The sequence below is a fragment of the Pogoniulus pusillus genome, chromosome 13 (assembly GCF_015220805.1).
Source record: "Pogoniulus pusillus isolate bPogPus1 chromosome 13, bPogPus1.pri, whole genome shotgun sequence".
In the NCBI taxonomy this organism is placed as follows: domain Eukaryota; kingdom Metazoa; phylum Chordata; class Aves; order Piciformes; family Lybiidae; genus Pogoniulus; species Pogoniulus pusillus.
In genome coordinates, this window is record NC_087276.1 from 31,854,579 (window position 1) to 31,880,419 (window position 25,841).

General features: G+C 46.8%; 1 long non-coding RNA gene across 7 annotated transcripts in view; it reads right to left on the reverse strand.

Annotated features, from left to right (window-relative positions):
• LOC135180972 (uncharacterized) overlaps positions 1-25,841 on the reverse strand; it is a 227,069-nt gene that overhangs the window by 99,587 nt on the left and 101,641 nt on the right. For all 7 annotated transcript variants that reach the window (XR_010304626.1, XR_010304628.1, XR_010304630.1 and 4 more), the window contains exon 3: positions 2,798-2,917. This is a non-coding gene — a long non-coding RNA (uncharacterized LOC135180972). The remainder of the gene's footprint in view (positions 1-2,797; positions 2,918-25,841) is intronic.

Genomic DNA, 25,841 nt, shown 5'->3' on the forward strand with positions numbered 1-25,841 from the left:
GAACGTGACCACTCCAAAGCACCATTCAAGCTGCTTTACAGGAGGAATCTAGCAGCAGTTTGTTACCATCAGTATCAGGCTGCCGTTTGAATTCTTCTATGGTTTGAAAAGCCTGACACTTTGATTAAGCCAGAAGGGAGTGTGAGGAATCAAGTGCCTTTTAACACAGGCAGTGAGCTGGAGTGCAAGGATGCTGCAGAGGCCTCTATAGCTGGCAACAGATACCACTGCCATCAGCCTTTGCTGTGCTTTCCATCAATTTCCATCTGCATAACTCTGGTGGCACACACGAGGGTGTACAAAGAAATAAATCATCCTCCTTTTCTCTCCTCTCTCTACAAAAGACTGTTCACACTGTGCACTGTATGACAACAAGACTTACTGGACAAATGAAGATGGTTGAATTTAAACCTCACCTCCAGGTCTGCTCCAGATTATGTATTTCAGCAGGACTTTCCAAGTGCTAAGCACCAGCGTCAGCAATGGCTTATACTTGTGCCTAGCTTCACCAACTTGGATCAAATATGCTTTAGAGGATATAAGCTGGGTTCTCCAGAATTAGGAAAGGGCTCTAAAAACACGGTTTTCAAGGCAAGCACAACATCCTGTTATTAATAATGTACCTCAGACAAATCCAACCAAGGCAATCAAGAATAACCTAGCAATTGCTTAGGTATGTGTCTCATTCTTTTACATGCAATCACCATGCTTCAGAGTGCAGGGAGAATGAACAGAGGTGTCATGGAGTTGAGCTTCATTTCCTTTCAGGTACCTTCTTCAGCTGAGGAACAGAGTGTGTTTTAAGAACATACCTATTTACCATGGACACAAAAGCAGCTAACATATGCTCACTGCTGTTCCTGCAGCCTGTGGCACCTGTGCCTTACACAATGCATGTGGCTGATGAATTTCAGTTAAACTAATCCTGGGCACTTTCTTCATTCCAAGCAGTGTCAGAGGTGCCCACTCGCATTACAACACTGAAAAGTCACTCCCTGACTGCAAAGCAGATGCTTGGGTATCACACAGGGAATAGAAATGTTCTGCTCAGTGCAGAACCAGGGCTGACAATGAGCACTTCATTTCCTACCACAGAGACTTGCCACAAACCCTTCAACAGGTGAAACTCTGAGTTCATACACACAACACAACCTGCTCCCTAAGAAAACTGTGCACTCATTTAGCTGCCTCTAGAACCTTTGCTCCATAGCACATGCATTCACAACTCTCTGTCATTGTTACCCCCTCCCCCTGCCCTCTGAAGGCCTGCAAGCAACCCATCACTTCCACAAGTATTTCACAGGCAGATGGTGCTCCCAGCTCCGGCAGTGCTGCCAGTGCAGCATCCCAGGGGCACTAACTCTTGTAAAAGTCCTTCAGTTACAAACCCACCTTGGCATTAAGCACACGATACAGAATATGTACTGTCCTAGTCGTTGAGAAGATCCACAAAGACAGAATAATCTTCTTGTGAAGTTAGCACAAATTGGCTTGGGGTTGGGGGTGGCTTAGTTATTTGGGGGTTGGGGCCTTCTTTGAGAGGTGAGGGTTCCTATTTTTTTTTTAAGGTAATTCAGTGAGTTTCATCAAAGTCTTTCAGTGTTTCTTTCAGAAACGCTCCACAGCAATGCACAACACACCCTGAGAGTCTGGACTGAGTCTGTATTGTTGAAAGGCCTGAGCCTCAGAGAGCTTTTTATTCACTTTGTTGTTTCACTCTTCAAAAGCTTTCCCCGTGACTCTAATCTGTAATAGCATATCAAGCTGCTAGACATCTCCTGTAGCTTTGTTGGTCACAGTTACTGATAAGATTTCATTCCTACTGTTCTTAAAAGGCAAGTGACAGCTTTTGCCAGGGTGTGCATGCCCTTTCCAGAGCTGCGGCCCGAGAGGAACTGTGTGGGTTGCTCTGACCTGTCAATGAACAAGAGCTCTAGAGCCAGCAGGAGAGCAAGGTCTGATGCCTCTAGTTCAATAACAGTACCTCAGGAGAGCACATTTATGGAATATCTGAAGGGCTGAAAGGTCACTCTTAACGAATCTCCCTTCTCAGGAGGAAGAACTGGCATTGCCCAGCTGCTCCTCTGGCTGGGGCAGGCTGTACCACAGCAGCCTGGATATGCAGGGGTCCAGTACTTTGAAAGAGGTCTTGTCACAGATATGTGCTTTTCTCCATAATTTGTGATACTTACAGCAGCACTAAACTTCTGGCAGAAATCAGTAAATCTCAGGGGCTTGAACTCCTTTAAACCAGCAGCAAGTAAGGCTCACAAAGCCTCCTGGAGCTCTCACACACTACTTTAGGGGGCCAAGGTTCCCTGAGCAGCACACACAGCAACTGAAGCTCTTGTCCCCTCAAACATCCCACAACTAGACTGCAAACCTTCCAAACCTGACCATAGCCTGCCAGCAATCAAAGCATTCTTCCTGAAGGTTTAAGCAAGACAGCTCTGCACAACTGCAAAGCTCCCCTCACACAGCACTGGCTTGAACCCCGACAGTCCTGAGCTCCTGCCTTTGTTGTGCACGCGAACTGCTGCAAACCCTCAGCAGCTCCAGGATGGATCCACAGGTGGTGTGTGTATCAAATAACGCTTTGTAGCACAAAACACAGCTTTCAGAAACATGGCAGAGAGCAGAAGTTCCCAGCTGGGGTCATCTATTGTGCCCTGAGCCCACACAGCAGGTAGAAAAGTGCAGGCATCGAAAAAGCTGCTGGATGCTTAAGCCCTCTGAGAGAGCAAGCTGAGCACCCCAACAGTCATCCACACACACAAGAGCCAGAGGTCTAGCTTACCTTACAGCGATGCAACAGCCTGCTCTCCACATGCCCCTGGGGCCACAGGGTGAGTTCTCCTGCCTTTGTCTCTTGAACGTTTCCTCCCATTGCTCCAGCTGCTTCAGAGCGCCTCTGTACCTGTACAAATGACAAGTGGAAAGCAAATAGATAGCACATCTCCACGCATCTTCTAGCCTTTGCACACTGCAAGTGACCTTAAGAGAAGGCACTCCAAGCAAAGGGAGCTGGTCTGGCTATCAGTCTCAGTTTGGTGTGACACTTCCAGCCTAACTGGCTGATGTTATCCCTCTGCATTCTCCATCATCTTTGCCAGATGGTGGCAGACAGGAGAGGTGCCTGAGGGCTGGAGCAGAGCCAGTGGCACTCCAGCCTTCAAAAAGGGCAAGAAAGAGGTTCCAGGGAACTACAGAGGAGTCAGCCTCACCTGCATCCCTGGAAAAGTGATGGAGCAGCTCCTGCTGGAGGGCATCACAAGGCACTTGGAAGAGAAGAAGGTTATCAGGAGCAGTCAGCATGGATTTACCAAGGGGAAGTCCTGCTTGACTAACCTGAGAGCATTCTATGGTGCCATAACTGAATGGGTAGATTCAGGGAGAGCAGTGGATGGAGTCTACCTTGACCTTAGCAAGGCCTTTGACACTGCCTCCCATGGCATTTTGGTGAGCAAGCTGAGGAAGTGTGGGGTAGAAGAGCAGGCAGTGAGGTGAGTTAGGAACTGGTTGCAAGATAGAGTTCAGAGGGTGGTGAGCAATGGTGCAAGGTCCAGTTGTAGAGCTGTGGCCAGTGGTGTCCCCCAGGGATCAGTGCTGGGGCCAGTCCTGTTCAACATCTTCATCAATGCCACTGATGAGGGCACAGACAGACAGAGTCTGCTCAGCAAGTTTGCTGCTGACACCAAGCTGGGAGGCTTGGCTGATACAGCTGCAGGCTGTGCTGCCTTCCAGAGAGACCTGGGCAGACAGAGCTGGGCACAGGGGAACCAGATGAGGTTCAGCAAGGGCAAGTGCAGAGTCCTGCATCTGGGGAGGAATAACAAACTGCAGCAGTACAGGCTGGGAGGTGACTGCTGGAGAGCAGCCCTGTGCAGAGGGACCTGGGGGTGCTGGTGGCTAACAGTCACCCATGGCACAGCAATGTGCCCTTGTGGCCAAGAAGGCCAATGGGATCCTGGGGTGTATTAAGCAGAGTGTGTCCAGCCGATCAAGGGAGGTTCTCCTCTCCCTCTGCTCTGCCCTGGTGAGACCTTCCTTTGAACACTGTGTTCAGTTTTGGGCTCCCCAGTTGAAGAGGGACAGGGATCTGATGGAGAGGGTCCAGCAGAGGGCTGTGAGGATGATGAGGGGACTGGAGGGCATGGCTGATGGGGAGAGGCTGAGGGACTTGGGGCTGCTTAGTCTGGAGAAGAGAAGACTTAGAGGGGATTTGATAAATGTTTATAAGTGTCTGAAGGCTGCCAGGAGGGAGGGACAGGCTCTGCTCACTGCTCCCTGGGGTAGGACAAGGAGCAACAGGTGTAAGTTGCAACACAGGAGTTTGCACCTCAACACAAGGGGGAACTTCTTTACTGTAAGGGTCCCAGAGCCCTGGCACAGGCTGCCCAGAGAGGTTGTGGAGACTCCTTCTCTGGAGCCTTTCAGGGCCTGTCTGGATGTGTTCCTCTGTGGAAGAATTTCTCGCCAGTCGAGGACATAAAGTCATAAACATGGGTAACTGGCGCTGAGAATGTCCTTGGTTCCCAGCAAGGCTAGGAAATCGAGATGTAAACAACTGAGTACCCCACACACAGCTGCAGTGGGCAGAGACTAGATAACCAGGGGGGCTGGAGTGGGTGGTCTGGAGGGCTGACCCTTAGAATGTTGTGATAAGTTAACCTATGTGCACATTACATGTAACCTTTCAATTACCACCTGTAACCAATCTTAAGCTGAGCACGCCTCTTGCTAGAACGCATATAAGTCACTGTATCACGGAAATAAAGGGGATTTGACCATCTAACCATATTGGTGACCAAAGAGTCATCTTCCCATAGCGCTCCACCGAACGTGTTTCCCAACATTCCTCTGTGATCTGTGTTAGATAGGATTGTCCTGCTCTGGCAGAGGGGTTGGACTCAATGATCTCCTTGGGTCCCTTCCAACCCCCAATATCCTGTGATCCTGTAAAGTGCACCCATATTCAGCCTAACAACAAGCATGGCCAAGAAATAAACCACACCTTCTCTGTACCTTGAGCTGCTCCATTGCCAGCTTAAAGAGCAAAAGTCTCAAAAGGAAATCTTTTACACAAGCAATATGAGCTTGAAATAACTCAAACTAAATGTTCTACTCTTTCAAATAAAATTTTAATTTCCTCAAGTCTGCCATCTCTTGACACCTTCCCTCCCTTGTTTAAAGGCTTTTTGGATCCAGGATGGCACAAGACCATGACACTCTAAGTGCACAGAGTCTATCTGGGTGATTTGGCAGTAGCCTCACAATAACTGGTTTCCAAAGCCATTAGGACACTTTGCTGATGTCCCAGTTAGCATACAGAAAATAAAGCAAAGTTTAAAGTGTACAACTCCTATGAAACCCCAGATCAGGCAGTGCTCTCCCTGGCACACTCACACATGTCAGAAATGGGATCCTTATCACAGTGTTTCATTCCCAGTCAGCTGAGGTCTGCGTTCTCAGATCGTTTTTCACATACATTACTCAGTGACTGCTCTTTGTAGCTCCAGTCTGGTAAATATTTGTGCCTTGTGCAAAGGATGTGAGTACAACACAGCCAAGATGAGTCCTTGCATTAGTCTCTCAGCTGAGATGACAGTGACATACAGCCAGACATTAGAGCACTATAGTACCAGAAACATACAGTAAGCCTGAGTAAAGGACACAGCCTAAAGTTTACAGCCTTGGTCCCAGGAACACAGAGATAAAAGGTACACTTCCACTGTCACATATGGCCATGTTTAGCCATTCACCATGACACCCACATCAATTAAATTTAACCTATCCATTCGTCACCTTGGGAGCCAGCCCAGGTGCCTCTGGTGACAGCTTGGCCTCTATCAGGCGGTGCCATACAGATCAATAAGGAGGAGGTGCAGGCTCTAGCTGGTGCCTACGTGTCTAGCTAAGAAAACCAAAACATAACTCAGAGTTTTCCTGCTTCTAAGCAGACATCAGTAAGGCGTAATGGCATCCAGGTGACACACCAGAGAAGTTTGGCTGTGCTGTGCTTGCCTTGCTGCTGAAAGACTGCCACCATTTTCTAATGGACAGCAGAATATTGCTCCCAGCAGGTCCCCAGTTACTGGGAGCAGACTGGTGTCAGTTTTGTGGTCAAGATCAGTGCATAACCAATAGCTTATGAGGTAAGAGTATTTTGGGTCTCTGTACCAATGGTATGTAGAAGACAGAACAAGTTAAGCCATTCTGTCTTTACCCCAGCACTGTTGCTCATACATCACTTATGTCTACAGCCATATCAACAGGCAGAGCCACAGCAGTTCAGCTAACAACTGCTCATGAATTCTGTGCATGGCCAGAAATGCTTTAATTGAAATCTTCCTTATTTTAAGTTCCCTCAGCTTGGTCAAGCAGCTCATCTTAGCGTGCAACTAAGGCCCTCTACACAAGTTGTTTTACCTGCTACGTAAGCTGTCAGTATTCTCTCCAAAGCCACAAACAGAACAGCTAACAGAGGGTGGAGAGGCAGAATGCTCATGCAAAATGGAGACTGCACCCAAGCCCCAGAGTCACTTTGAGGACTGCAAAAATTCCAAGCACATTTACCATCATATTAATCAATTTGCTCAAATTATACAGAAGGCTTCAAGCCACTGAGCTTTAGCACAGTGGGTATTGAAATCCCTTCCTAAGAAACTTGTTCTAGTCTGTCCTTATTTGTACATTTATGTGAGGTGTCATAACCATATATATATAAATACCAAAGAAACAGTCTTGCAATTGTAAGTAATCCATTCAAATTCTATCACAGTAATAAACTCTCTCAGAATTCTATCCTCAGGGCTCCAGATAACCTCATATTGTGAGGAATTCAATAACTCCACCAGTCAAGAACCAGAAATGGTGGTGGTAACTGGGTTTGGAGGTAATGCTAATGAAGCTCTACAGATGCAGTTTCTCAAATGGAATTAATTTGATGAGAATGGAATGCAGAGAATAATTTTGGGTTCATTTTTTGGAGGTCTTTCACAGTCAAAATACTTACAAATTGATATGCTCAAAACCCTAGCAACTGCCTTGGTTTTCTAATGTAATATTTTGTGAGTAGAATCCTGGAAGACAAAACCTTATTGGCACACAGCAGTATTATTTAACCTAGCTTGTTCTGCAGGCTCAAAACACTTCATCTAATTCCTACAGAATTAACAATACTTAGTGCTACTACGACTGAATTTTAATAGCCTGAAATTAGAGGTGGGACAACTGGAGGAGAAAGACATGAACACTGAGCTGCTCCTTTTTCTCTTTCAAAGCCTGGCAAGTTATTTGCAGGTTTTAACACGGTGAAGGACCTTCAGGCATGGCAGTTACCACAGCTCATTGGGTACTCCAGACAATGGGATAAAGCAAAAGTGCTTCTTTCTCCCAGATCACTTCCAACTGAATCATGACAAATAAAGAAATAAAACCAAGCAACCAACAAGAGTGAGGCATCAAGAAACAAGACTGGGCGGTGGAAGATCGGAGGCTTAGTGCAAAGTTGCGCCCAGTTTAGTCAGCAGAGCTGTTCCGAGTCGTCGCTATCGTGCCGGCACAGTGGGCTTGCGCGGGAGCAGCACCGTGGAAAATGCCAAACAGCTGTCTCACACTGACACACAGGGCAGAGGGAATGGAGGGAAAGGCTGAACCGAGGTAAGGATCTCCCTGAAGAGAATAGGACATCCTGGGGGAATGGTCAGTTGGGTGGGTATCCAGTGATTGATGGAAGAGGGGAAAGAAGGTCAAACAAGAGCTGAGTCCCGAGCAGCCTAAGAACTGCCCAAGAAGTTGTCTTAGCAGCTGCATTTGGTACACAGATGTATAGCAAGATGCTCAAAATGGTGAGAACCTGGAGGAAGCTCTGCTGGACTAGCCAAGACAGGCCAGCCATAAAGAAATTACTGAGGAGCAATTACCAAGGCCAAAACAACAGCAGAAAAGAGAAGTGAGTTCCAGAATCTATGTGCATGACTGGCCTGAGCAAAAGGAGAAAGGCTTATGGAAAGGGCTGGCATTCACCCAGCCCTAGTGTGGTTTGCAGGTCCTAAACCTACCTTTCTTCTTTATACTGAGAAATGAACCAACTGCTAAAGAGAAGAAATCAAATGGAAAAGGCACTGTTCTTCCTGCTGCTCAAGCACACACAGCCAGCCTGTGGAAGCACTCTGCTCCAGCTCCAACACAGCAAACCCAGGCTTCTGAACAGGGGTGGTCCAAAGCTCACCATCACCTGCTGTCCTGTTTGGACTTCCCACTGATCAGACTTCTCCCATGGATGGGATTCTGTTCTTTCTTGACCTCAGTCAAGGTCTTGACCTCAGTCAGAGGGAGGTTTTTTTAGAAGTTTTTTGACATCTACTCTTCAGAGACAGATTTGAATTCACTGAACAAGAACTGTTGGGTTTGTTGCAGATGCTTGTTTGTGGGTTTTTCCTTCATTCTTGCTTTTCTGTTCTTTCCCTCCTCCCTCAGTGTGGGTGCGAACCCACGGCTGCCTGAGTAGCTTTTAGATGTTAAACAAAACATAGCAGTTTACATGTCTGTCTCAACAGAAAGTCAATATCCACTCCAGGAGCAATCAAGCACCCAAGCATAGAGGTTATAGCAAAAGCTTGTAAAAAACACAGTAACAAAGCCTGAAACTGGTGTGGGTAAATGTTTTCTTGAAAATCTGCAGCTGAAACCTACTCCTTGGGATAAATTACAAATGTTTTGATCAACCTGAACTGAATTTTGGGTTTATAAACCCAGTGTATGGCCAAGTGAACTTTTGGACCATACAACACACCACTATCTTCCACCCAGTTTGCTGAAGCTCTGCTATAGACTGCTTCTGCAATTTGTGCAATTCTGTGTCTCTGGTGTACTCAGAATTGTAGCCAACCCACAGGTTATTGCCTTTGCTGTTCCTATAAACAGTGGAAAAACACTTGTTTGCTAAACCAGAGCTCTGAAGGCCTTTATCTGCAGAATAAACACACTGCACATGGGTCACCGAACGTGCACCGCATGACAAACGTCTTCCATCGCCACCAGTCTCAGAAAGCGCCTGAGTGAGGAAACATCTAAGTGCAACACCATGCTGTGCACACGCTGAAAGGCGTTTTCTCCCCCGACAGACAGAAAACAATGCAGCTAACCCAGCACACATTTTAACCTTCACTGTATGCGAGGAGAAATGCTTTCCTCCTTGTGAAGCATCTACAGAAATAAAGAAGCTAAACCCCCCGGAGAATTCAGCAGTGCTTTGAATAACTATTTCAGATCAGGACTACATATTTTCACCCTTAAACGAATCATCTTGAAGGGCGTCTCCAGAGCTGAGAGCAGAGTGGCCGCTGCCGAAGCTGCAGGCTGAGAAGCGGCCAGGAGGTCGCTGCTGCGCTTGCCCGCAGGCAGCCAGCTCCTGCCACGGAAGGACACAGGCGCCTCTGCTCTCAGGTACGCGCTGGGCTACACGGCAGTGCCTTTCATTTCTGCTGAATAGTGTTTTCAGTCCAAACAACAGGTGAAAAGAGGTGCTGGCCTCCAGAACATGCTGCAGGGAGCTCTGTCGTTAGAACTACTGAACAAATAAAGACAAAAAGATGAGTGGAGGCCACTGCGACAGAGCTTGCAGGAACAGGGTGGGCTCAGGGGACAGGTATTAGCTGCGCAGCGAGCAGGAAGCTGCATCTATACGAAAGAGTGACATACACAGTGTGGCAACCACAGCAGAGCCACAGAGATAGGCAACAAGACAGGTACAGGAAAGAAGCTAGATGGAAAACTCCCAAGGTCTACTGATCACGGCTATTATTTCAGAAAAAGTAATTCAAAGCCTAATCCTGGCCCAAACCCTAACCCTAGCCCAAACCTCAACTCCACACCAACCCTAAACTTAGTCTCTAACCCTAATATGTAACCCTAACCATAACGCTAACCCAAGCACAAAGCCATTGCCTAACCCTGTGCCCTAACCCAAACCCTGACCCTGAACCTAAGCCTAATGTAGACCCCTAGCCCTGACCCTAATGACACACTAACTCATACCCACTGACCCTAACGACCTTAACTCTAGTGACCCTAACGCCACAGCCCCTAGCCCTAGCCAGCACACCCCTTTCTGAGTTCTGCATAACAACCCTGGTGTAGCTGAGCCAGTCTTCCAAGCAATTAAAGGTAATCTAGATTGCACAGTAATTTATTTCTGGGCCTCTTCTGTGAGGAGCTTGTGCCAGATAGAATATAGTCCTCATGTGGTATGGGATTACAGTCAAAAGAATTAATGAGGAGAGGAGCTAACCACTTAATTTCAGTTAATTTTATCTAAAGACATACAGTTGCATGCAGACCAGCTTCCCAGCAGTGAAGAAGTGCAAGGGTATTCCATTCCAAGCTGCCGAGTCTCCCTAAGGTGCAGGTTCAAATACCAGGCACATCAGCAGTGCCCCAGATCTGCATCTGCACCTCTAGACAGTACACACAGGTAGCTTGTGCCTGCTTTGGCAAAGCGCATGAGAGCAGATCTTGCTGCAAGCCTCAAATTTAGGGCAGGTGAGAAATGACAATTGCAGCGGAAGTTAAAAGTGTAGCTTTCAACTAAAGAATTGAAATTAAAGAACCTCTGCAGTGCCACGGCACAGTGCACATCTTTGACATCGCCTCAGGTTGCTTTCCTGCCCCAAGGCACAACCTCCACTTCCTGCGCATTCAATGCAGAGGTAGCAAACTGCTGCTAGGAACAGCAGTGGTGCTTGCACATAAGCTCACTGCAGCGACTGCTCAGTATGTTAAAGCATCTGGCCCGCAGGACAAGGGAGGTTCTTCTGCCCCTGTGCTCAGCACTGCTCAGGCCACACCTTGAGTGCTGTGTCTGGTTCTGGGCTCCTCAACTCAAGAGAGATGTTGAGGTACTGGAAGGTGTCCAGAGAAGCACCCCAGCAAGGCTGGGGAGGGGCCTGGAGCACAGCCCTGTGAGGAGAGGCTGAGGGAACTGGGGGTGTGCAGCCTGCAGCAGAGGAGGCTCAGGGCAGAGCTCATTGCTGTCTACAGCTACCTGAAGGGAGGCTGAAGCCAGGTGGGGTTGGGCTCTGCTGCCAGGCAACCAGCAACAGAACAAGGAGACAAAGTCTCAAACTGTGCCGGGGGAGGTTCAGGCTGGATGTTAGGAGGAAGTTGTTGGCAGAGAGTGATTGGCATTGGAATGGGCTGCCCAGGGAGGTGGTGGAGTCGCCATGGCTGGAGGTGTTGAAGCCAAGCCTGGCTGGGGCACTTGGTGCCATGGTCTGGTTGGTTGGCCAGGGCTGGCTGGGTGCTAGGTTGGGCTGGCTGAGCTTGGAGCTCTCTTCCAGCCTGGCTGATTCTAAGATCTGCCTGCTGCTCCTGCAGCAGAGGGTTATTGTAACATCTTGACTCCCCCTAGGAAGTATGCTGTAATAAGCTTCTCTTTCACTGGGCAGAGGAGACCTCCATGCAATTCAGTGGCACAGCTAAGGGACCATGGGATGACAGGGACAGCATGGGGAAGCGATGCTGGGTGGGTTAGCTCTGCTGGCAGGTGGCCTCACAAAGGGTTACAAGCTTTGGGGATCTGCCACAAATCCGAGGTGTCTGCTGCCGCTGTGCTCAGCCTGGCTGTCCTGTCAGTGCCGACAGGGGCGGGCCAGACGCTGAGCACTTTGATATATAGCATTGTGGGTCAACCGGCGAGGCCACTAACGCAGCCTGCACTTCCTCCACTACCTCCCTGACCTCCCCACTTGGAATCCTAATCAGACCACCTCCTTTCTTGCAGAGGCAATTCCAGTGATTAGTTATTTCCTACACTAGGAGTTACACGTGTATTTTAAGGCACCTTAGAGGTACTATTCAAAAGTGCAAGGCTTGTAACAAAGGCAACCACGAGCAGCATCTCCACTGAAATTGGTGCGTTCCTTTCAGACGGTGCCACCAGTTCTCCTCCTACGTAAAACAGCGCCGCAAAAGTTACTGTTCCTACCCTTCAGAGCTGCATTTTGTAACGGCGACAGACAGCTGGCTCATTATTTTAAACGTCACCAAATCCAAGCCACAGCATCAAAGGAGTGATTAGTTACATCCTTGCTCTGTACATGTGAAAATATTTGCTCTCTCATCAAGAGTCCCTGTTTATTCTGCTCTTAGTTCACTACGCCGTGCGCTCACAGCTGGTTGCAGCAAGTTTGGCGCACAGAGTGAGTGCTGCAGGAGCAATGGACGGTCATGAAGAGTGTCTCTAATGAGTCCTGCTTACAGGAGATGGTAACATCCCACTGCGTAAAGAAGGCAGCAAATCCTCTCTGCTGCCACACTCGTGCACTCACAGACACCCACAGCAATCCCAGCTCAGGGAAAACAATACATCTGAGAATTTAAATTGCTTTTATAAAGCAGCTCTATTTTTAACCATTTAAAATAGGCCATTTTTGCCAAGATCTCTTCTGTAGGGTACAGTAAACATGCAGGCTTCACAAACCACCATAGGCTGAAATGAAGCCAGGAAAGCAAAGCTAGTGCAAGTGCAAAGGAAACCTCTACAATGCTTGTACAAGAGTAGATGGTTTTGATAAAGCTTACATTATTTCACAAGAGGTTAACAAAACAACACCAACCCAAATTTCCTTCTCCAGATATTAGTTCACCTTTACCCTGGTAGAACCAGACTGGTTTAAAAATTCATGTAAGGTTATGAATTTGGGTTATACTCTAGCAATTTGCTCAAGCACAAATAATAGAAGAAAGGAGAGGACCAAATTAAAACTCAGCTCATGAATGGGCTCATAAATGCACTCTAGAACCACATCTTTTCATTGCACAGGACAGATATATCAGGACAAAGAAATGACCTAGAAGTAATTATTTTTGCAACCATAAAATAATCATAACCTTTTTTACAGCATGTATCACACAGCATATTCTGCAGGGTTTAACAAATAAAACAACAACTTACGAAGGAAGAAAAAGAGCAGGGAAACTTCTGGGGAATATCCATGTTTCCTCCCATTTTCCAGCCTCAGAAATCTTCCACTTTCATTAAGTTTCATTAACCAAGCAGTGTGATTTAGTGAACTACACATTACAGCAGTAGAGATGAAATTAGATAGATGACTTTTTCCCTGTGTTTCATTTTTAGGACACCAGAATGCCAAGGACTAGAGATCAGTATTACACTTGCTGGCAGATAACAAAATGTCTGCATTTAAGAAAGAGTCAGAGAAGTAGTACTATCACTCTGTCTTTCAGAGAGAAACCACATTCACCTAACAGATTGTGTAATGGAGGGAATGGGACTGGAGACAGGACCACAACCAAAACACACAGTCTTATTTGAAACCTCCCCACCATGGTCATCCCATCAAAAATGGCAGTGATGAGCTCTAATGCAACCTGTGCCAGCAAATCACAGATCTACTTGGGTGCCAAATGTGTGAAATACCAGGCTGGATATCTTTTCATTTCACAGGACCAAGCAGCTTCTCCATCCCTGCTTCAGTAAACACAATTCAATTCAAGTGAGATGTTGAGGTACTTGAAAGTGTCCAGAGAAGGGCAGCAAGGCTGGGGAGGGGCCTGGAGCACAGCCCTGTGAGGAGAGGCTGAGGGAGCTGGGGGTGTGCAGCCTAAAGAAGAGGAGGCTCAGGGCAGAGCTCATTGCTACCTGAAGGGAGGCTGTAGCCAGGTGGGGTTGGGCTCTTCTGCCAGGCAAGCAGCAATAGAACAAGGGGACACAGCCTCAAGCTGTGCCGGGGGAGGTTCAGGCTGGATGTTAGGAGGAAGTTGTTGGCAGAGAGAGTGATTGGCATTGGAATGGGCTGCCCAGGGAGGTGGTGGAGTCACTGTGCCTGGAGGTGTTGAAGCCAAGCCTGGCTGGGGCACTTAGTGCCATGGTCTGGTTGCTTGGCCAGGGCTGGGTGCTAGGTTGGGCTGGATGAGCTTGGAGCTCTCTTCCAGCCTGGTTGATTCTATGATAATGGTAACACATGTAGCAGCTGATTGCTCATACTGCATCCCAGTGACCTGAAACCCTCCTCTGGGGAGGGCTGGTAAGGCTGTAGGTCTGTACTGCTGCACTCTCCCTGCAATTTAGATTTTAATGACACTAAAATATGTTTTACATAAATTCAAATTAAGGATTTGTTTCGGAGCTGCATTTGGCATTTATAAACTTCAGGCAGCACAGGCAGAGAGGCTTAGGGTTTATTGTTGCTTTAAGCTGATCATCATCTACAAACTGATCGGTATTGTGGTGGCTCTACATATTTAAAGCAAACCCCATTCTTCTTTGTCAAACACTTTCTGTGATGCGAGGAGATGCTAGACACAGACTGAGTCACTTCCTCATTAGCTTAGCCAAGCACAAACGTCTTTCCCTGTCCTCTCTTTGAATTTATGGCACGACAAGATACATACTTGGAAGCAAATCATTTTCTCTGCATGTTAAAAACAAAAAGAAGCTGGAGACTGAGAAAGGAAGAAAGGAAACAGTTGAGAGGAAGCTGAATCTCAGAATCTATTTAAAGGGAAGAACAATGTATATTTCCATTAGGAGATAAGTCATAGCAAGCTTATCAAAACCCAGCCCTTGGATGCCACCGTTTGCATGTGGCTTGAAGATAAAGAAACAATGCTGCTTCCGCAGGCTTGCTAATCCTGCAAATGGGCGGCTGTAAACTACCCTGGAAACGAAGACCAGAAATCAGCTGTACTCATTTGTTAGGTTTAATTGCACTTGTGGTTTTGAAGACACCAGCACGTTCCAGGGCACTCTAAAAACTCAGCAAGTGCAGTTCTAGTAGCAGTTCTGCACCTTGCTTGCTGGGCTCGTAGAGAGCATTATCACACCCACCAAGCTCTGCACAATCTGTGCGGGGTTGATGTGTTTTTTGGTTGTTTTTAATAGAAGATGGACTATAGTTTTTAACTTAATACAATGGAAGAAACTGGGAAGACAGAGGGATTAAATCAGGAATGCAATTTGTAAGGTTCAATGAGAGAAAAGCCAAGGCTGTCCCAAATCCCGAAAGCCTGGCATTCCAGTGAGCATACCTCAGCCTTCCCAACAGCCAAGGACCTTCCCTGCACCACTCAGCCCACTGAAGGCAGATGCTTTCCTTAGCAGCACCACACTCCTCTACAAATTGATTTGTATGAACAGGGATCACTCTTTGACCACAGAGAGCTCGAGATAAGACTGTGAGGCATTTTTCCATTGATCCAGTCAGTAGCCAGGTTTTCACTCTGGAAAATGCAGCACGGGTCTCTCAACTTGGGACTTTAGCACCCTCGGTAATACACTCTGGTGAGGCCTGCACAGGCACAGCTCTATTTGGAGAAACCAAAGTGCAACTCTAACCTTTCTCTTCCAAACCGACCCAAGAGAGCTAGGCTGTGTCTTGACTAAGCTTGCGCTAAGGCAGCGCAGGGCAGAGCACTGCAGAGGCAAGCAGCCCTTGGGTATCAGCGAACACGGAGAACTTCCCTGCACTGTATTTAGTCCTTGTTCTTCCAGAATATACATCCCCCTACAAAAGAAATGCCATACTCAATCCAGACGTTCTGCAAATTGTGTTTTAGGGGAACAATAGCTCATTATTTCTGAGCAGTCAGAAGGAATGCAGAGATTTCAAAGCACAAAATGTAGAAGTAACAAATACTGATGCCTGCCTGCTGCTCTGCAATATCTGATCTGGAGATCTGCCAGCTTCTTTGAAATTCAGCTAAACGCTGATGATCACAGGGAGAATGGCTATTTTTGTATCCAACCTGCTTATTATCAGGAATCAAAAGACAAATTGCCAAGTGAATGGCACTGTTGCTACAAAGGTGATCTTTAGGGTATTGAAGAAGACAGAGGCAAGCAGAAGGCAACTAGCAAATTCCACACTGCTTCAAAAGACGTTTTCACAAAGCCCCTTTTTCAGTTCTTTCAGACCATGTGCTATGCTCTCTGGGTTTGCATCTGTAGCACCAGGTTGTGATGCATCCTTCAGAGAGCCCTGGAACACAGGACTTCTTAGATGATTTTGAAGAACACATTTTTTTAAAGGAACCAAAGCCATGAGGACAGTTTCCATGCAAACACAGCTTCCTGGCTGTTTGTGGCTATGGCAGGCAAACATAAGCCATGCCCAGCACAGCTCTTCCCCTGAGCTTCAGTTTATCATTCCCATTGCTGGAAATGGGGCTCTGCAAGCAAAGCATTTCTAACAGCATTACTGATGTGGAAGGTAAAGCAGTTCAGGAAAAGGAGGACCGGCCTGTGGCTTTCATTGTCATCATTCCACAAAATCAAAACCTTGTGAGCTCAGTTTCTATGCCATCTCCTCCTGCATGTCAATGATGCCACATTCTCTCCTGCTTTCACACCACGCTGTGGATACACACAGCCCCAGCCCCCTGCAGTCCCTCAGATACCCCATATTTCCTGTTCTAAAATGCAGTAGGAGCAGTGTCTCATCTCTCTAAACTATAGTTTAGATCTCAACTGTCTGCAGATGCCCTCTGCCCTTCACCTTGCAGTGGTAATGTCTTCCTTGTCCTTGCTCCTGTCTCCAGGTAGCAGTAACCTTCTCACAAAACAGACTTGTTCACTAGGATGAACTTCCTCCTTCTTGCTCCAAAGGGCAGAAGATCAGCTGATAAAGAACTCACAATGATGATCCCCAGAACTATGAACACCTTCAAAGTCCTTTAAAACAAATCAAAATACTCCCACTGTATTTTTTATTAAATAGTTCCTATGGCAACCTTCTGATGTATCTTTTGTCCACAGATGTTTGCTATCTGTTGCCACTTCTCACCTGCAGATATTTTCCTCTCTTGGACTGACCTAAAGACTGCTGGAGGGAAGAAAAAGGCAAGGACAGCTTGCAGAACAATGGTCAAGGAACAGTAGCAGACATCACATCTTGTCTCTGCCGTTGGACTGTTAGTCATATTGGTGCATTTTTTGCTAATTAACTAAAGGAGATTTGTTTTTAAGTTTTCCTTGCTAAAACAGTGCTGCCACCTTTCCCACGAGCAACCCCCCTCCCCCCAAACTTTGCAAACAGGCACAATGGCAGATGGGTTCAGAAGAAGTCTTTCAAAGAGAGCTATCAAGAGCATGCGAGAAGGCTCACTCCGAGGTGTGGGAAGCAAACTAGCTCTCTTCAGCAGCAGCTCCTCTAGGAGCACAGTTTCACCAAGTGACTCACTACAGCCTTAAGTCATGTTGAACTTATCCACCAAGATCTCTATTTTTCCTATGGCAAGCCTTTTGAAAGGAGGTATAAGCTGATCATGTTATCTTCATCTGCTCCTGTCTCAACCTCCTCTCTTTTAGAGCTTCACCTGCTCATCTCCACCGAGCACAGGCTCTCATCACCCACAGACTACTTAGATATTTGTAAGTGTCCAACCTGGGCACTTTATGCAAAAGCCCCAAATGCTGCTGTGTTATGGTCAGAGGTTATTCTGGTTTGCATCACACTGCCTTCAGGCAGCCCACAGTCTGTTCCCCACACCTTAACAGCTGGCAAAGTGGATGTGAATTGGAGCCATAATCACAAGCGTGTTGCTGTCAGAAGCACTGTAAGCTGAAGGTGCACTGACAAGCACTTGCTCTGACTTCACTGACCTGATCTGCCTGTTTATTCCCTGGGAGACCTTTCCCTCGCCAGCGTGAGCACCGTTAGCTCTTGCCTGGAGCACTGCTAAGCTCTTGTGCTTTCTAGTGCCTTTTGCCTTTATATCATGAAGGCATTATTTTAACAACTATATTAATCAGGCTTGTGGTTCAGGACAGGTAAACTTCTCGCAGTTTGAAAACGTAGCAAATCATTGCATTTGCACTGTGGTAAGCTGTTCTGTATGGTACATGCAGCAAAGACATTAACTTGACAGATACTAAAATCCATATTGATAGCAACAGCTTGAAAGAGAAAAAAGGATACAGAACAAGAAAAGAAAACCACCATCAGGAGGTTTAGCTTCCCATGCTCTAAAATCCTCGGATGACAGATATGACTAAGAACAATTGTCAGGGAAGCAAGTGTTTAGGGAAAAGCATTTAAGTGGCAAAATAAACAGAGCTTCAGCCAAATGTAAAGCTCTCTGGAGAGGCGACGCCAGTAACAAGACAGCACATCACCAAGAGTGTCTTCAGGTAAGGCAGGCAGTCATGTCATTTGCTGCAGGTACTCTCATGCAATTAGAATGCTGATTAGTAAATTGCCATCACAGAGTCCCGCTGACCTTGGCCGTTTTATTAAACAGGAGACTCTCAAGGTAGGCAATATTCTGTTAGGAAGTCACTAAAACATCCAAGTCTAATCACATTATGAGGAGGGAAACAGAACATTTCCCTTCCTGCCCTACCCTCTGTATCTACCTCTGCTATCTCCCTACCCTTTGGAAATGGCCAGAGAAGTGCCTGGAACTTCTCAGGGTGCTGATGATTCATTAATACTCATTTACAGTTTGCTGACATTTGTACTTGAGAAGAGTTATGATAACACCAGCAGCCTTGACAGGTTCTCTCACACAGCTATTCAGGATTCAGTAACAGGCCTGGTCCTACCTTTGCCCATTTATACCTTCCATCACGATGAAGCCATCTGCCTCCATCTGCTCCTAAGAGGTTTAACCTCAGCATCTTGAAAGAGATACCCTGGGACACCTGGGCAGGCATTTATGGGCCTGCTATTTCAGACACATGATACTTCAAATACGCTCCAGGAAATGCATCTCGTGTGCTGAGCCCTTTGCTGCTGCCCTGGCCTTTTGTTTACTGAGCCTGCCTTTGCCAGCTGTGCCCATGACTCTTCCTTCTCTCTGGGCCAGGTCAGCTTCCTTCCTGCCCCCAGTCATTTTGGAATTCTCTTATTATTCCTACCACAAATCAATCTGTCCAGTAGTTCACTCACCAAGATACGTCTAGATGACTGCCTGAAAAGGCCTAAACTATTCATGTCCCCACTCCCACCCCAAGAGAAGCTGTGGCACCTTCCCACACTCTCTTCATGGGTGATGGTGTTCAGCTGCAGAGGAATGTGGGGAAGTGGAAAGGGAAACGAGCAGGGTGATTTTCTGCCTGCTCAGCTCACCCCAAGGTGAGGCAGTCTGAGAGAGACGGCAGGAAACCAAGTAAGATCTCTCAACTCTGCTGCCAGAGCCCACATCATCCTCACTGCTCCTTGACTTCATGGAGCGTCCCCAACCCTCAGCGCTACAGGGAGAAGCGAACTGTACATATTTAAGCTACCTACCCAGCCTGATAAGATGCCTGTGTGCCATGTCCTTACTCTCTCACAGAAAGTACCATGCTTTAATGGTTAAGTGTATTTTTGGTCCTTGAAGATGATGAAGGTTGTTGGGAACGACGACAACCTCCCAGGACATTGCCATTATTCAACTCCTGCTAGGGCAAAGACATTCATTGAATTACCCAAGGGGCATTTAGGAAGATGCTTGCATTACTTGCACAAACCCTAGCGACAGGGCAGCCGCCCTCTGGGGCTCCTTGCATCAATGCTTACTCAGCTGCTCACAGCATTCTCCCACACTTTTTTCCAGTTTACAGGTAAGAGAACAACCCCCTGAACTTTCTTTAAATTCCCTTATCTTCCCTCATTAGGCAGATGTCATTTTCATTATCCTGTAAATCTCAGGCCCCTATCCTGTCTAATTAATCCTGTTGGAAGACCAGTTTAGATTCAATGCCTATATATTTCGGCAGTATGCCCAGGAGGAAAAAAATGCTAAGCATTTAGCTTCATAGAAGGGGAAAGTCTTCAACTGCACAAGTTACTACATGTGTTGAGAGCATTAAATGAGGAGAGGATGCGTAGGGATGAGAATCAACTGTTTGGAAATCATGGGTATTATTTCTTCTGGAATGCTACTTTTGAAGATAGTGAAATAGGCCCAAATAACCTCAAGAGGCTTAGTTGCCTTCCCAAGTAAAAGACTTCAGACTAATCATTCCATCAAACATCATTCTAAGTGTGTGAAAGTAAGAGCACCTAAAGAACTGACTGTATATTTGAAGTCACAGTTTGTTAAATCCGTAAGGTGTATCAAGCAGGGCTAGGCACAGGCCCTTGCAGCGGGCAGATGGAATCACCTCCATGGAGAGCAGCAAAGTTGATTGGTACTGAAATCTTCTACACCTTTCTTTTTTAACTGTAAATTTTTGCCATTGAGTCTCCACATCAAAACTAAAACCCAGACCTAACCTTTTAGCTGTTTTTCAGCACTGGCTTGCTTTGGAGGTGCTAAGTCACCAGGAAAACTCAATTATGAGGTTACAGGAACTTTCTACAATATCTGCTTGGGCTGTACTTGACTCCATTCAGTTCCAGCTCTTCTGCTGCCTAGAGTTGGCCTCAATTTCATTTACCCACATCTGGATGCATATATAAGCACACAGACCTACAAGACTGATCTACATGTCACACACAGCTTATTGTTCCTGCTTTCATTTTTTCAGTTGTAATTTTTAAAGAGCTTTAAAGGAATTCTTTTTCTGCAGATCAGAAACACTGAAGGAATCCTGATCCTGCAGGCACAGAATATTGCATCTGACTGCTCAGCATACTCAGCAAGGCTTGAGTGACTCATGCAAGGACACAGCTGCAGAAGAAATGTTTGTATGAAATATTTACTGATCTTCAGTGTTCCAGTGCCATACAGAGGTGGCATAACTTTCTGAATAAATCATTCAGATCTTCACAGTTCAGCTCAAAAGAGATGACAAACGTGCAACACATAACACATACTCCCTAAATCCCTTCCCCTCATTGCAGTTCTTGATATTCTAATGACGTTTCTGCCCAGGGGTGCACTCCTTAGCTTCAGGCAAAGTAAATCAGCAAAGTCCAGGTACAAATACTACAGAAATTCAGCCAGCCTCCTCCCAGCACAGGAGCACAACAGCCTGAACATACGGTTGGAAGAAGGAGGAACAGAAATATTTGCTGGCCAGCCAGGCTAGCTCAGCATCCTGCCTCTCACCGAGCCACTCCCAGCTGTTTCAAAGGGGCCAGGCAGGGCAGCCAGCCACACGCAGTCCCTTTTCCCATCTATGGGAAACTCTTCCCTCATGAGCCACAGGGCACTCTTGTCTCATGGCCCGAGGCTGTGGCATTCTCCTTACTGGCCCAACTCGTGTTTTCCACACTTGCCATAGCAGCTCTAAAGAGTCTTAGCATATGCATAAAGGCCATTTGAAAGTGCTGCCAAACGTCTGGCTTAGGCACTGCTGTATAGCTCTGAACTACAGAAGCCCACTGCACACTGTGATGTTTAACAAGAAAAGAGGGAAACAGAATGTCGAACCCTGAGAAAAAAAGATCCATAGTGCAAACCAGACAAGAAGTTTCCCGAGCATTTCCTTCTGCAGAGTTATCTCCAGTGCAAGAACCTCTCCCGTGCAGGGCACAGGGAACAGCAAACCACGGCCCATGCTGTCTCATGGCTGAGCATCTTCGCGGCTCACAGCAGCCCTCCCAGAGCAGCTCTGTGGATGCAGAGCTAGTAAGAGAAATAACTGCACTGTGCCCTGTGCTGCTGGGTAAGGCACCTTGAGACAGCTCCTGCAGAAATCAATTGCTGATTAAATTTACACCGGCACAGTCCCTAGGCAGGGCTAGGATTTGGTTCATAATACAAATTACAGCTCCACAAAGGCGTGAGAATATCCTACTTGAAGTTAACACTGCTCTGCACATTGCTTGGGAAAGCTGCTCTCTTGCTTCCTGAGTTATGGGACACTGAAAAACTCTAAAGTGTAGGCTGAGGGCTCTGGTGTGTCTAAGGTTATGGCACACGTAACCCCATGGTTATGGCACCTAACTCTCCCCCAGCTACATGAAACACAAGCACCCACCCAACCTCTAACAATCTCCACCAACAAAGGAGAAAAGATAGGGAGGGAAAGGCAATAAAAAAGAGGGGGGGATCCTAATGGATTATAAATTATAGAAAGAACATTCTTTGGTATGTAATTAATGGAAATTCACCATTTTTAAGCTTCCTGAGGGAAATTTTCCATGTCAAATCAATTTGTAGGTAGGGCCCCAAGAGGCAGAAAATCACAACTGCTTCGGTGTGCCTCTTCATTAGATTCTTGCTGGGGGTTTAATTTGCAGTCACGTTCTTTGGTGACTTTGATCCTTGATGACAGTGTTAACTCTATTTGGTCCTCAGTACTGCACTGATTTTAAACAGCCTTTTGAGATAGCCTCACTAATTATTTCAGTGGAAGTTTAATTAAATCTTGTCACACAGGAATAAGCTGCTGCTTGGAATAGCTGCTAAACATTATCCAGCATGTAATTGGAGGAAAAGGAGGACGGATAATTATAGCTGGACAGACAAGTAGAGGAAGAAAAAGCAGAAAGCTAATTCTAAATATGAATTTAAATGCGAGTGTCTGAGAGACTTCCCAGCTTCCTTCGTGCACAGATGTAGCAGTCTTTGCCTTTGTTCTGCTTCCATCGAGGTATTTCTGTATCGTGCATTTTGCTTCTCAAATCCCACCCTGATTTCTGGGGCATGGGCTGCTTGTCATCTACAGCACTCTCAGGACTCCTAGTAGACTTTTAAAACACGACTCATATTTAAGCAAAGCTGCATTGCGAGTGGCTATCCTCCTCCTTCAGACTCTGCTCACATTCGTGTACCAAAGACATCCAAAGTTGCAAATGTTTCTTTTTAATGAATTTCTCGTGCCCACAATTCCTCCCTGTTGATCTGTAGCTCCCTTTTATTTTCCAGATCCCATAAGGATACTGGATTCTAGCAGAGACCGGATTTATACCTCTGCCCAGCACACATGCTCAAAAGTGACACCTGTCTTTTTTTCTGTTAGCCATTTCACCATCTTTCTACTTTCCTCCTGACTCTTCAAGTCCCTAGAGCAAAAGTAATTCCCTCAGCTCTCACACTGAACACCACATGCAGATACTTTATACTGAGCCAGCAGCTAGAGTGCTCCACTTGGAAACTGAACTAAAATGGAAATAAAGCTACATCCCTCAGGTTAAGCACTTACATATTCCCATCACTGCTGTCAACACAGCATTCCTATGTAAATACCATAAATACCACACTTCCAGACAATATCAGTATTTCTTGGGGGCAGGGAAGGAAAAACTAAAAGATAACCTGACTTCAAATTAGCTTAAAGAGCAGAAGAAACTCTCTGGAAGGTTATATCAACCATAACCAAACAACAGAAAGTAAAATTAAACCTTAACGATAAATGAAATAAAATAGAAAAGTACATCCCTGTCCTCACCTGAATCTCAATGCAGCAATTGCCAAGACATTGCAGGGCCCCAATTAAAGCTCCTCAGAGCCTGAATAAAAGCCCCAAGAGTTCTGTATGGCAAGCCAAAACTGGATTCGACAGGAGGAAAGCAAAAGTAGCTGGTGCGAGTGCGAGAGTAACAGCAGCTTCAGCAGCGGAGACCAGCCACGGGAAGAGATGAACAGGACCACGGGGGCTTGGTATGCACTGACAAACGTGGGAAGGGAAGGCTCAGAGCAGGGCACTGCTTCCCCAGCTCTCTCCCATGAAGGCTCAGAGCAGGGCACCGCTTCCCCAGCTCTCTCCCATGAAGGCTCAGAGCAGGGCACTGCTTCCCCAGCTCTCTCCCATGAAGGCTCAGAGCAGGGCACTGCTTCCCCAGCTCACACTCATGAAGGCTCAGAGCAGGGCACTGCTTCCCCAGCTCTCTCCCATGAAGGCTCAGAGCAGGCACTGCTTCTCCAGCTCACACCCATGAAGGCTCAGAGCAGGGCACTGCTTCCCCAGCTCTCTCCCATGAAGGCTCAGAGCAGGCACCGCTTCCCCAGCTCTCTCCCATGAAGGCTCAGAGCAGGCACCGCTTCCCCAGCTCTCTCCCATGAAGGCTCAGAGCAGGGCACTGCTTCCCCAGCTCTCTCCCATGAAGGCTCAGAGCAGGGCACTGCTTCCCCAGCTCTCTCCCATGAAGGCTCAGAGCAGGCACCGCTTCCCCAGCTCACACCCGTGAAGGCTCAGAGCAGGCACCGCTTCCCCAGCTCACACCCGTGAAGGCTCAGAGCAGGCACCGCTTCCCCAGCTCACACCCGTGAAGGCTCAGAGCAGGCACCGCTTCCCCAGCTTGTTCATACATCTACAATATGGCTGTGACATTCAGGAAAGAGAATTTGTTTTCCAGCTCTTGAACAAATGACTGTGGCCATCTGGACAGACTGCTTGTCATCCAAACAGGCTGGAAAGTGTCTGAGAACAAACACTCCTGCTCTGAAACGTAGAATAAAACCTCTGTAAGTGGCACTTTGACATCACTCTCAGGTCAAGTAGAAGCATTTCAGGGCAGAAATGTCTGTCTTGTTTAAAAAGCAGAGTGAAAGTAGCCCTTCCTCCTGTTACCTCTGAAGCATTCTAATAAACATGATAGGGCTTGGATCTCGTGCAGAGCATTTTCCAAGCTGTGGGGGCTCTTTAAGTCCCCCGGGGGTTAATTAACAAGTTCCACAGAACTCCATCACTTTCCTCTTCATTAAGCCGCACAATTTTTTTTCCATCTGTACACAAACTTTATTTCACTCCTGCTTATTTATTATCTTGTGTTCTTGCTACAGACCTCTCTCACTTTTAAAATATATTTAGCAAATCCTCCAGCAGCCCTCACTTCAAAGCAGCAGCCACGCTTCTCTGTCAGACTCAGCATGACAGAGCCTCCAACGCCGTGTCTGTTGAGGCTAAGCACAGCAACAAATGCTTCCAGTCAGTTGACCTTGTGTCCAATCACTCCCACTGCATTTCCACTGCAGAATAAACAACTGCAGTTGGTTTACTGCAAAGGAAGGATTCAGACCACACAACTCTCACACTGTGGTCTTGCTTCACTCCCAGACTGTTGTCAAGTGCTTCAAGACAGTGAGAGACTGACCCTGCAGACCCTGGATCCCAGCCCAGTTCCAACACCTACACGATGCCAAGTCCCAGCAGCTGTCACTGCAGTGTGACATAGATGTTTTAAGTGCAGTGATTACTGCAGTTATGGATGTTTAAGTGATGACAGAGAGAGCACCTGCCCTGCCATCACTGGGGATCAACAGACACATCCAAGTTACTCATCAGGTCAGCACAACTGCAGTTTCAGGCTGAGAGATCCTTCTCATGCCTTTTATTCTGTTTATTTGAGTTTATTTGAGGTATTTTTACCCAAGCTTTGACACCAACAGATCAGAGTGTCTGGTTAGCTAAGGAATAAATGAATGGGCAGATGCTGTAAGATGCCACTCTCCTGACGTGAAATCTTTCATCCTAGCACTGTGACTCCAAGCAAGCCACGTAATGGGTTTCTGCCCAATCCCTGCTTCACAAAAAGTGCCAGCACTGCCTTCATTGCCTTTATCTGATTTACACTCTCAACTCTTGAGGAGAGGGAGCCCCTTACTACGTTTTCCCGGCGCAGCACACCCATGCTTTCAGTTGTGGGTACTGGAATACAAAGACAAAGGTAATGATGATAGAATTACAATAATTGCAAAGAAGGACAGAGCGCAGAAGAGAAGCTTGGGGGTTCTCCTAGCAACGTCCAGCCAGAGCAGCTCACAGTTTGGGGACAGGGCGAGCCCTTGTTGCAGAAAGCTTAGCCAAGCTGTGGATTATAATATGCTTCAAGGTTTCACATGTTCTTAATGGAAAATTTAGAACACTGCCATAAATATTTAATAGCTGGAAGTCAGCAAATACGTTACAAGGCCAAAACCTGCAGTCCATCTAGCACAAAAGCCCAATCAATAACTAACTAAAAGCAGCACTGCACTCACATGTAACATTAACTTCTGCG